This window comes from Tachyglossus aculeatus, chromosome 6, assembly GCF_015852505.1.
Source record: "Tachyglossus aculeatus isolate mTacAcu1 chromosome 6, mTacAcu1.pri, whole genome shotgun sequence".
Classification (NCBI taxonomy): domain Eukaryota; kingdom Metazoa; phylum Chordata; class Mammalia; order Monotremata; family Tachyglossidae; genus Tachyglossus; species Tachyglossus aculeatus.
The window spans coordinates 26,665,701-26,677,243 of record NC_052071.1 but is presented as its reverse complement, the minus strand read 5'-3'; the positions used below and the strand labels follow the sequence as shown (position 1 = coordinate 26,677,243).

The following is an 11,543-nucleotide window of genomic DNA, read 5'->3' as shown; positions in this document are numbered from 1 at the left end:
GTGCAGAAGCACTTTGGGCATGTTACTCCCCTCCTCAAAATCTCTGGTGGCTACCAATCAACCTACGCATCAGGCAAAAACTCCTCACCCTCGATTTCAAGGCTATCATCTCGCCCCCTCCTACCTCACCTCCCTTCTCTCCTTCTCCAGCCCAGCCCACACCCTCCGCTCCTCTGCCGCTAATCTCCTCACTGTGCCTCATTCTTGCCTGTCCCACCATTGACCCCTGGCCCAAGTCATCCCCCTGGCCTGGAATGCCCTCCCTCCGCACATCCACCAAGCTAGCTCTCTTCCTCCCTTCAAAGCCCTACTGAGAGCTCACCTCCTCCAGGAGGCCTTCCCAGACTGAGCCCCCTCCTTCCTCTCCCCTTCCTCCCCCTCCCCATCCCCCCGCCTTACGTCCTTCCCCTCCCCACAGCACCTGTATATATGTATATATGTTTGTACATATTTATTACTCTATTTTTTTTTGTACATATTTATTCTATTCATTTTATTTTGTTAATATGTTTAGTTTTGTCATCTGTCTCCCCCTTCTAGACTGTGAGCCCGTTGTTGCGTAGGGAACGTCTCTATATGTTGCCAACTTGTACTTCCCAAGCGCTTAGTACAGTGCTCTGCACACAGTAAGTGCTCAATAAATACGATTGAATGCATAAGGGGACTTGTTTGAGGCAAGGAGGATCCCACCTTATGGTGTAGGTACTTTCTGACTCTCTTATACCAATTTTAGATGTTCTCAAAATACAACTGTGCAATCATAGCTTCTTCTGGCAGAAGGGACACATGGATTAACCTAAGTGGAGTCCACAGGTGAGTGGTTGGCACTTTAAGATGGCTAATTGTTCCTGTTGGGAGTGGGCAACTCCTTGGGAGTACTCCCCCTGCACCCTCCCACTCTATTAATTAGATTGCTTTGAGAAGAGTAACCAAGGAAACAAATATCTCCCTGGCTACCATAGATGCGGAAAAACTATCCCCCAGTAACTAAATGGGGTTCTGGTCTCTACTGCAAGTAGGTAGATACCAGAGCTAACTTAGAAGTATCACGACAATCACTGAATGCCTTCCTTTCCCAGGAACTTCAAAGCTTCATTCCTTGGTTCCAGGTGTGGAGCTGGTTAGAAAGATGTCACAAACACATATTTGTCTCTCTTGAAAACTCATTACATTAATCAGCTTACATCAGACTCTCTGAGGACCCGGCACTGCGCTAGGTAAAATGACTTACAGATTATGGAGAACATACTTTTGTTGGTACAAGACCAAACATAACTTTGAAAATATGCAAAAATGTACTTATTCCCAGCAGGGAAATGTGGTGGGGAGGAGAAAAATGTTCTAAAATGGAAAAAGAATGGTGATAATGTCTATTTTTCCATTGTCTTAGGTCTAACCAAGCAGGCTATGATCAAAGTAGCATAAAGAATGTAATAGACAAATAAGTCTATAAATGGGAAGATTAACTGCCAGCCCTCCTACATTTCATTATAAGCTTCTGACAATCAAGGGCTTTCTGTAGAAATACCCAGCGCTGTGCAGCTTTCAGATTTCAAAGGCAATGAATTAAATCTAATTCAGAAACAGCTGGCCGTTATACGCTAAAAAAATAGAAAATCAGTTACAAAGTGCCATGATCTAAAGTGGTTAGAAAAAATTACCAAATAAAGAGAAGAATATTGTTAGGGGTATAAGACATTGTAATTCTGTTTAATATCAAAATAAAACAGACATGAACAAACATAGCCTAAAAGCTGATTGTCTTCAAATATGACATTTAGATTTACTTCAAATAAAAGCACTCAACTGGATTTTTTTCCAAATATACTGTCAAGTATATAGTTACGATTCATGTTATTTATGATCTAGTACAAGAGAGTCCTAAAGTGTAAAATAATGGCCATTTAAAAGTGAAAAATATCAGTATCTTTTTTCTAATATCTGCACACTGGCTCTGCAATATTGTCGCATGAGTTAAGCATAAAGAAAAACACTAAATCTTCTGAGCATTTGTTTAAACAATTTCTAGTCTTGACAGTTAACTGAAGTTAACATAATACATACATGGCTCTTGGGATTTATAAAAATTAGCTTGCTGCCTTTTCAGTGAAACATTAGCATAAGGCTCTTTTTTCTCTTTTAGAGATTATCTCACAGGAGCCTTGAAACATGAAGTAGGAATACAGCACTCACTTTATACAGATGAAAAAGTGCATGGATGCAAAGTGAGCCATGAGAGCACCGGAAAGAGTTGGTAAATCCTCACACGGTTTGGACACTTCATTACAGTACCATGCCCTATGTTAGTTTCACATATTCAACATTTTTACCGGTGCTAGCCTCAACACAAAGCTACAGCACACAGATTGGGGTCAGGCTTCTCATGACACCCAAGCATTAACAGCTAGACTGTGAGCTAGGGACCATCTCTATACGTTGCCAATTTGTACTTCCCAAGCGCTTAGTACAGTGCTCTGCCTACAGTAAGCACTCAATAAATACGATTGAATGATGAATGAACAGCTCCTGTTGTAGGCAATAAAGTCCTGGGTTGTGAGTTCTAATTCCTTTTCCAAAATGAGGAAAACAAGTCTCTCTATATAAGGTAATAATATTGATTAAGCTTGAATGGTGTGCAAAGCGCTATGCTAAGCACAGGGAAAGAAGTTCACAGATGAAATATAGACTTGGTCCCTGGTCCCCAAGGGATGACATTCCAAGAACAATGGGAGGGTCGGGGAGGGAACTGGCAACAGACACTTAAAGAAAGATAAAGCAAAAATATAAATGATGAGGATGATGGATGTGAAAGGAGCGCAGGATTTCAGGTTCCTCACAGCTCAAACCAACTGTCACAAGTGTCACCACCTGACTGGCTAGAAGGCAATAGCCTAGCAGCAGCAGGAGAAGCAGCATGGCCTGGGTTCTAATCCTGGCTCCCCACTTTGCTGTGTGACCTTTGGCAAGTCACTTAACTTTTCTGTGTCTCAATTCCCTCATCTGTAAAGTGGGGATTAAGACTGTGAGCTCTATGTGAGACAGGGACAGTGTTCAACCCAATTACCTTGTATCTACCCCAGCACTTAGAACAGTGCCTAGCACACAGTAAATGCTTAACCAATACCACAATTATTATTATTATCAGTAGAAATGCTTTGAGGAACTCAGCTGGTCTAGAATCCTATAGTCTAGAGTCCTCTAGACTGTAAATTTGTTATGGGCAGAGAACATGTCTACCAACTCTGTTATACTGTGCTCTCTCAAGTGCTTAGTATAGTGCTCTGCACACAGTGAATACTCATTAGAGACCACTGATTGATCTCTCAACCATTCCGGGAATCCTTCCTGTGGAGCCTACTACCCTGTACAAAGTTCTCTTCTCCTCACACCTTCCTCCCATTTCCTTTAATGCCCTCAGATCCACCTCTCTTCCCTCTTTCATGACATTTCCTGCCTCTTTGAGCAGCATCCTCCCTTTCTTTCTTTCCTTCCTGCTCCTCCAGCTCCTCATTCATCCTCCATCCCCCTAAATCCTCACCTCTTCCCCACCTTCAGCCACTCCAAGTATCTTTGAAAAAAAACCATACGTGTGTGTGTGTGTGTGTGTGTGTGCCATATGTGTACATGCTTGTGTCCTTTTGGGGGCCTAGGGGGTGAGAGGAAATTTCCCTCAGACATAAGGTATTCTAGGTCTTCTAGACTGTAAGCCCATTGTGGGCAGAGATCTTCTCTATTGCTGAATTGTACTTTCCAAGTGCTTAGCACAGTGCTCTGCGTGCAGTAAGTGCTCAATAAATACAACTGACTGAATGAAGGTATTCCCCAGAACAAGGAAATACACAATAAAGCTTGAGGGTGGCAGATTTAAATCACATCAGAGTTAAGACTCTTTATACAATATTCGGTAAGCATTCAAAATGTCTTATCACAAGACATTGTCCAGGCAGAAAATATCAATAGGTTTAAGAGGGGGTTTGATCAATTCATGGATGAGTAGTCCATAATGGTAGGCTAGAGGGAAGGTTAGAATTCCAGATACTACATATGAAAACATTACAATCCATGTTAAGCACTTAGTACAGTGCTCTGCACACAGTAAGTGCTCAATAAATATGACTGAATGAACGTTCAACAGCACAGTCTTCACCTGTTTTCTCCAAACACCCTGATGACCTTGTTGGAAGCAGAATACTATGAAGGAAAGCCCATTGATCAGGCCCAGTAATGTCATTTCTGATGTTCTTTGGTTGGAATTTGCAGCCTTGCGTGCCAAAAAGAGGCTCTCAAAATTGTCTTCTAGATGACAGAATGGTAGTCCTAAAGAAGACAGTCAAATTGCTGTCATTAAACTAAAAGAATAACTTTCTGGCTGGGATAGCATGTCTGTCTATGCTTCCCAATCCATAGTCCCCAAACCAAAGTCTGGAGGAGGATACTGTTCTCACTGCCTCTATTTACTTAGTTAACAATTGCTGAGCCTTTCTTTCAAGGGAGGATCGGGATCTTCATTAACTTGATGTGGACAACTAATTTTACCTTGGCTTCGTATGGGCAGTCTATCGACACCAGAAAAGGGAACTCCAGTGAGTAGTACCATCTTCCATCCACTGCCTGAATCAGTCTGGAGTGCCAGGGGGAACCGGCTGTGTCATTGTTAGGAGGATGAGGAGTGAGGAAAAGGCCCCAAAGAGTAATTTAGAGGGGTAGCCCCCTGGGGATAGAAGGAAATGGTAAGTGGGTATGGAATGCTCTTGGAGGCAGGTGACAGGGGATGCGGGACATTTTACTCACTGTAGTACCATTTGGCTGGTGTGGTTCAAGAGAACAAAAGCAGTGATTAAAATAACTCTGCCACCTGCCAAGAATTATCAGTGATTAATATGAGTATTTAGTAAAGGTAATTCTAGAGCCCCCTCTGTTCAGAGGCAATTAACCCATCTTACTACCACATCTTTCCAGGAATAACCAAATTCCTGACGGTAAAAGGTTTGCAAAAACCACTGAACTTCACTGAGAGCAGTGGATTCATTCTTTACAGAGGGTGTGCCTCTTGTTTTGATTTGAAAGAATTTGTCAAAGTAAAATATGGTAAAGATCAAGAGTCAGTAAACAGTGAAAGGTTTACTGATGATGAATAATAATCTTTGAAGTGGTCCCCTACAGTATTTCTGGAATGTCAAGAATGAATTCTGAAAAACAGCTAGATTCTGCATTTCCATTCAACATCAGTAAAGACAGCTAATTTGCTACCAAGTACCACAGGATATTATTGTTTATGCATGGGCTCTATCTCAGGGTTGGGAGAAAGTTTGCCAAATTCCACAAACTATTTCCTTCACAATGGCTTTTTTGAAAAACAGTCACAGCACTGGTGTTTAACTTTTTTTTAGCCTTTGCTTTGTTGTAGATGAAAATCTTAGCCTTGTAATCAAGTTCCAACATAGAGGAGATCGTTAGCTTTTTGCATTTGATGTTCACTTGGTGACACACAGTATTGGACCCTGAATTATTACCAAATGAATATGAAAGCAGACACAATCATCATCATAGCCTAAAAAAAAAGAGAGAACCTTCCACTAAAAAGGTTTAGAAATTCAAGAAGATTTCTCTAGAGGTGACTTATGAAGAAAAAATAACAACTTTGATTGTGATATCCATTTTTCCTGTTTTTCTGAAAATGTAATCAAAACACATTTGTGCATTACAGTGCCAGTGGGTGATCCTTGCAGAATACCTGTAAATAATTTATGGAGAAAGTACCTCACAGTAAACATGGAACTGGGCACAAATCATGATGATTCGCCACCCCACTCTCCGCCCCATAATCCCTAAAGCAGAGATAAATATATCTTAAACATGTTGTATTTGTTTGTACAATGCTGCCAGGGCAAATGACAACACTGGTTCTACTAGAAACAAGATTATTGAGAATGTGTTCAAATGCAATTTCAGAGTTTTGTGAAAAGGGCTGTCACATTGGCTACTCTTGGGAAATGGTAATATTTTAAAATTGGTTCTAATTGTAGAAGCCCAAGTACTTATGAAAGAGGAAATCCACTTATGAAACCTGAGTGTTCTAAAGGAGATTGGTCAATAACTTAAGCACTCATTTGTTTAAACTACTACTTGGAATTATTCAATTGCAATCTTTATCAGTGTGCTACGGGAAATATTTTTGCTACTAAAATGACTGCAAAACTACTGTGCATATAATGCATGGATTTTCATCAATGCAGTTCCATAAATATGTTAACTAATTTACAAGACATCTAAAACATGAGTTGAACGGGAACTTGGTCTCTAACAAAGGTTTAATAATTCAGGCACTATCGAGTACTTAAGTAATTAGAGTTGGTTTGTTTTTTCATTCAAACATTCTATCAGCATAACCAATACATCCTAGAAGAAAGAAAATTATTATTCAGGGAATTGTTGACTTAATATGACATCAAATATTGTAGTACTACATATGTGATGCATTTCTAGTCAATAAGAGGTTTCTTTACTGCTATTTCATTTTTTATTATTTCATTTCAGATTTATTTAGGGGAAATCTAAATCGGTTGACTGCTATACCCTTTGATTTTTATTTAATAATAATAATAATAGCATTTATTAAGTGCTTACTATGTACAAGACACTGTTCTAAGCGCTGGGGGGGATACAAGGTGATTAAATTTTCCCACGTGGGGCTCACAGTCTTAATCCCCATTTTACAGATGAGGTAAGTGAGGCACAGATAAGTTAAGTGACTTGCCCAAAGTCACACAGCAGACAAGTGGTGGAGCCGGGATTTGAACCCATGACCTCTGACTCCAAAGCCTGTGCTCTTTCCACTGAGCTACGCTGCTTCTCATAATACACCTGCTATTGGTAAAGCATCTAGGATCTATTTAAACCTTTTATATCTGTTTGAAATAGTCTAGGACATGACATCATTTTTCAGAAGAAAAAACTATATGTTATACATGCTAAAAAAATTCTGACAGTTCATTCAGAGATTGATGTATGATTTACTTATATTTATTTATTCATATTAATGTCTAATCAATGTCATATTGTGTGTCTTATGGACAGAGAATTTGTGGGAATGTGTCTACCAACTCTGTTACAATGCTAATTGACTCTCCCAAGCGTTCAGTACAGTACTCTGCACACATTAAGTGTTCAATAAATTCAATTGATTGAGTCACATTGACAAATAGCAGTGTCAGGGCAACTTAAATCGATGAAAAATATTTGATTCTTTACTACACAAAGTATCTATAAAATATTTCAATGTTTAAATGTATTCCTATTGATTTCTATGAAAAAGCCTGATAAGCTCAACAATGTTACTTTCCCAAACGTTGAGAATTTTTAAAGTATCAAAAGCCTAATACTCCTGGAACTAAAAGACCAACCTCTTAAAATCTGAAGACAATTTAACATCACAAGCTAATTTTTCTTTAAATACCTGTCAATTTCCCAAGAGTGCTGAAGCTATATTTTTGAAGAAGCCCACATTAAGAAACTCACGCTGTATCAGCTGCACATCTGTGTATAACTGTTTCTTCTAACACCACAATATACTGGATCCTGAAAGATGTGTGGTGTTGGACTATTATTCCCTAATGCTATCATCACATTCTACCCACAACAGGAGTGAAAACACAACTTTTTGTCTTTTGCAATGTGTTAACTATTGAAAGAGTTCTAATTAAATACTTAGAATTTGACCAACATAAGTACAAATCTCAAATGTCATGCTAAAATTAATTTCCCCCAAAAAAGTAATTACCCAGATGATTGTTCATGTTCTTCATTTCTCTGTTTCACTTCCTTGAAATACACATAAATATATATATATATATATATATATATTTACAATTAGCCTATATATATATATGTATGTGTGTGTCACTGATAACTGACCTATCCTTTAAACTGGTCAGATATTATTTAAATCATGTTTTAATGATAAAAACGGAGGCATCATGAAGTCAATTTCAAGGCAGCTTTAAAAATTCCGAGACTAGTGACTTCTAACCTTCTTAAAGCACTACATTTGATAGTATTTACAGCATCATTCTAAAGTAGAACGGAGATGAGTTTTTAAAATCCTAAGGACAATTACTTGATGAAAGTGCTTCAGTGACTGAATCAGGAAATGAACTCTATTGTTCTGTCCCAAGCATTTAGTACAGTGCTCTCCACACAGTAAGCACATAATAAATATCACTAATTGATAGTATTTCCAGAAGTATTTTACCAGTATTTCCAGAAGTACAAATCCATCAACTGACAAAACTATTTTGAGTGACATAGGATGGTTCAAAGTTGCAACCTTTCCTCCCTATCCCCATCTTGTCTTGTCGTTGAGTCGTTTCTGACCCATAGCGACACCACGGACACATCTCCCCCTTCCCCTCCCCACAGCACCTGTATATATGTTTGTACGGATTTATTACTCTATTTTACTTGTACATAGTTACTATTCTATTGATTTTATTTTGTTAATATATTTTCTTTTGTTGTCTGTCTCCCCCTTCTAGACTGTGAGCCCATTGTTGGGCAGGGACCGTCTCTATATGTTGCCAACTTGTACTTCCCAAGCTCTTAGTACAGTGCTCTGCGCACAGTAAGCGCTCAATAAATAAGATTGAATGAATCTCTCTCAGAACGGCCGGCTCTCCATCTGCAATCGTCCTGGTAGTGTATCCATAGAGTTTTCTTGGTAAAAATATGCAAGTGGTTTACCATTGCCTCTTTCCGTGCAGTAAACTTGAGTCTCCAGCCTCGACTCTCTCCCATGCCGCTGCTGCCCAGCCTAGGTGAGTTTTGACTTGTAGCAGATTGCCTTCCAATCGCTAGCCACTGCCCAAGCTAGGAATGGAATGGGTAGGCCTCTGCTTGACTCTCCCTCTTGTAGCCGAGACTGGTCGAGTACTGGAAACTCCCCAGGTGTGACCCTGAGAGGGGTCTATCCCCAGCAAATATATATAAATATATCTATATCTATCTATATATCTTTTACTCTCCATTCCTTCCTCCTATCTGTAATATATTTCATTGTCTATTTACCACCACTGAAGTATAAGCTTTTGAGGTTATTAAATGTATCATATACTTAATTCTATTATACCTTCCCAAGCATCTAGTGCAGTGCTCTATACCCAATAGGCAGTCAATAGAGACTATTGACTGACTGATTGATTGGAAGGGAAGTGCTGAAGACAAGTTTAATTCAGCAGCCTTATGTCTAAGAGAAAGACCGCTGTAAGTAATAATAGCCCAAAATTCAATAGTACGGACTGTCCAACTTTGGTGGGATGGAGAACAATGAGTACTGTTTGTTAAGGTGGGAAGCAATGTGACCTAAGCCCGTATTTCTAGACTGTGAGCCCGCTGTTGGGTAGGAATTGTCTCTATTCGTTGCTGAATTGTACTTTCCAAGCACGTCGTACAGTGCTCTGCACAAGTAAGCGCTCAATAAATACAATTGAATGAATGAATGAATGAAAGCACATGGACCAGGGAATTAGAATAATAATGATGGTATTTGTTAAGCGCTTACTATGTGCCAGCACTGTTCTAAGCACTGGGGCAGATACAAGGTAATCACGTTGTCCCACGTGGGGCTAATAGCCTTTATCCCCATTTTACAGATGAGGTAACTGAGGCACCAAGAAATGAAGTGATTTGCCCAAGGTCACACAGCAAACAAGTGGCAGTGTCAGGATTAGAATCGATGACCTTCAGAAGATCTGGGTTCTAAAATTCAGGCTCTGCCACTTACCTGCTATGTGACCTTGGGCAAGTCACTTAACTTCTCTGTGCCTCAATTACCTCATCTGCAAAATGGGAACTCAATGCGCATTATCCCTCCAACTTAGACTGTGAGCCCCATGTGGCACCTGATTATCTTCTATCTACACCAGTACTTAGTACAGTGTTCAGCAAAGAGTAAGCGCTTAAACACAACGATTAAGGTTCAGAGTACTGAAGAATAAAGGTGGGTACAGGCAAGAAAGCAGGATGATCATTGCGGGCAGGGAGCTTGTCTGTTACATTGTAATCTCTCTAATGCTTAGTAGAGTGTTCTGCACACAGTAAACACTCAATAAATATGATCGACTGATTACAAGCTTTCCCGTTTGGGAAATATGATATGCTACTCCTGGAGTGGTTAAATTTGGGTCTTGGCAGTTGCTGTGTAATCAAAGGTTCAAAAGCATTTTCAAAGGCTAAAATAAATTGTCTTGTTACTGTGGCTGGCTGAGTCAGTGTGAATTATTTTCCTACAAATACTACCAGACTTTCAGTTCTTCAGACATTAAATGTGCTTACACCAGGAAGCAGGCTTTCAGAAGAGAAATTTTCCTTTGAAAATAATCTTTCCTACCTGGGGCAAGGCTAACAACTAAGTACCAACTTAATGACTGCAATTCCAGAACCATGGAGACAAAACAAATAAGCTAAAACAAACAAAAGAAAGCAGAGGACAATACTTACATTCACACAGTAGGAAATGGATTATGTTTCAGATATTGGTGCTTTTGAGTATATTTGAACAGCTTTCCCTGGACATCTTCATGGCTCTTTGGTAGCGCATTCTGAGGATGTCCAGTGAAACCTAGCTGAAACACTGACATCGGCAGATAAACAAGGAGAAACTACGTGCAATAGATGCCCACTAGATTGCTATCTCCTTAAAGGCAGGGATCAAGCCTTTACTGAATAGTAAAATAGAGAACTATTCTACTGTACTCTCCAAAGCACTTAGTACAATGCTGTGCACACAGTAGGTGTTCAATAAATACTATTGATTGATTGAAGCCTCTTTATCTACTGCAAGCCAGGAAAACCTAAACAAGCACAAAGACAGGAAGAAAACAAGGGGAGCATATACACCCAAGCACTTAGTGCAGTGCTCCGCACACACTAAGCCCTCAAAAAATACAACTGAATGAATGAATACACACACCTATCGAGTGCTGTACATAACATGGTCATTGGATAAGTAGTTCTTTGAAGAGAATGAGATTACTGCATCAGCCTCCTTTCTGATCTCCCATCCTCCCGTCTCTCCCCACTCCAGTCTATACTTCACTCTGCTGCCAGGATTATCTTTGTATAGAAACTCTCTGGGCATGTCACTCCCCTCCTCAAAAATCTCCAGTGGTTGTCTATCAACCTTCGAATCAGGCAAAAACTCCTCATTCTAGGCTTCAAGACTCTCCATCACCTCGCCCCCTCCTACCTCACCTCCCTTCTCTCCTTCTACAGCCCAGCCTGGCCATTCTGCTCCTCTGCCGCTAACCTCCTCACTGTGGCTTATTCTCGCCTGTCCCACCATCGACCCCTGGCCCATGTCCTACCCTTGGCCTGGAATGCCCTTCCTCCTCACAGCTGCCAAACTAGCTCTCTTCCTCCATTCAAAGCCCTACTGAGAGTTCACCTCCTCCAGGAGGCCTTCCCAGACTGTGCTCTCCCTTTTCCCTTTCCTCCCAATTGCCCCCCTTCCTCCTTCTGCCTTACCTCCTTCCCCTCCCCAAAGCATG

General features: G+C 40.2%; 1 non-coding gene across 1 annotated transcript; it reads right to left on the bottom strand.

Annotated features, from left to right (window-relative positions):
- Positions 1-8,823: 8,823 nt before the first annotated feature.
- On the bottom strand, positions 8,824-8,961 carry LOC119930334. Its single transcript, XR_005451811.1, has one exon. It is a non-coding gene; the product is annotated as a small nucleolar RNA SNORA7 (small nucleolar RNA).
- Positions 8,962-11,543: the final 2,582 nt, after the last annotated feature.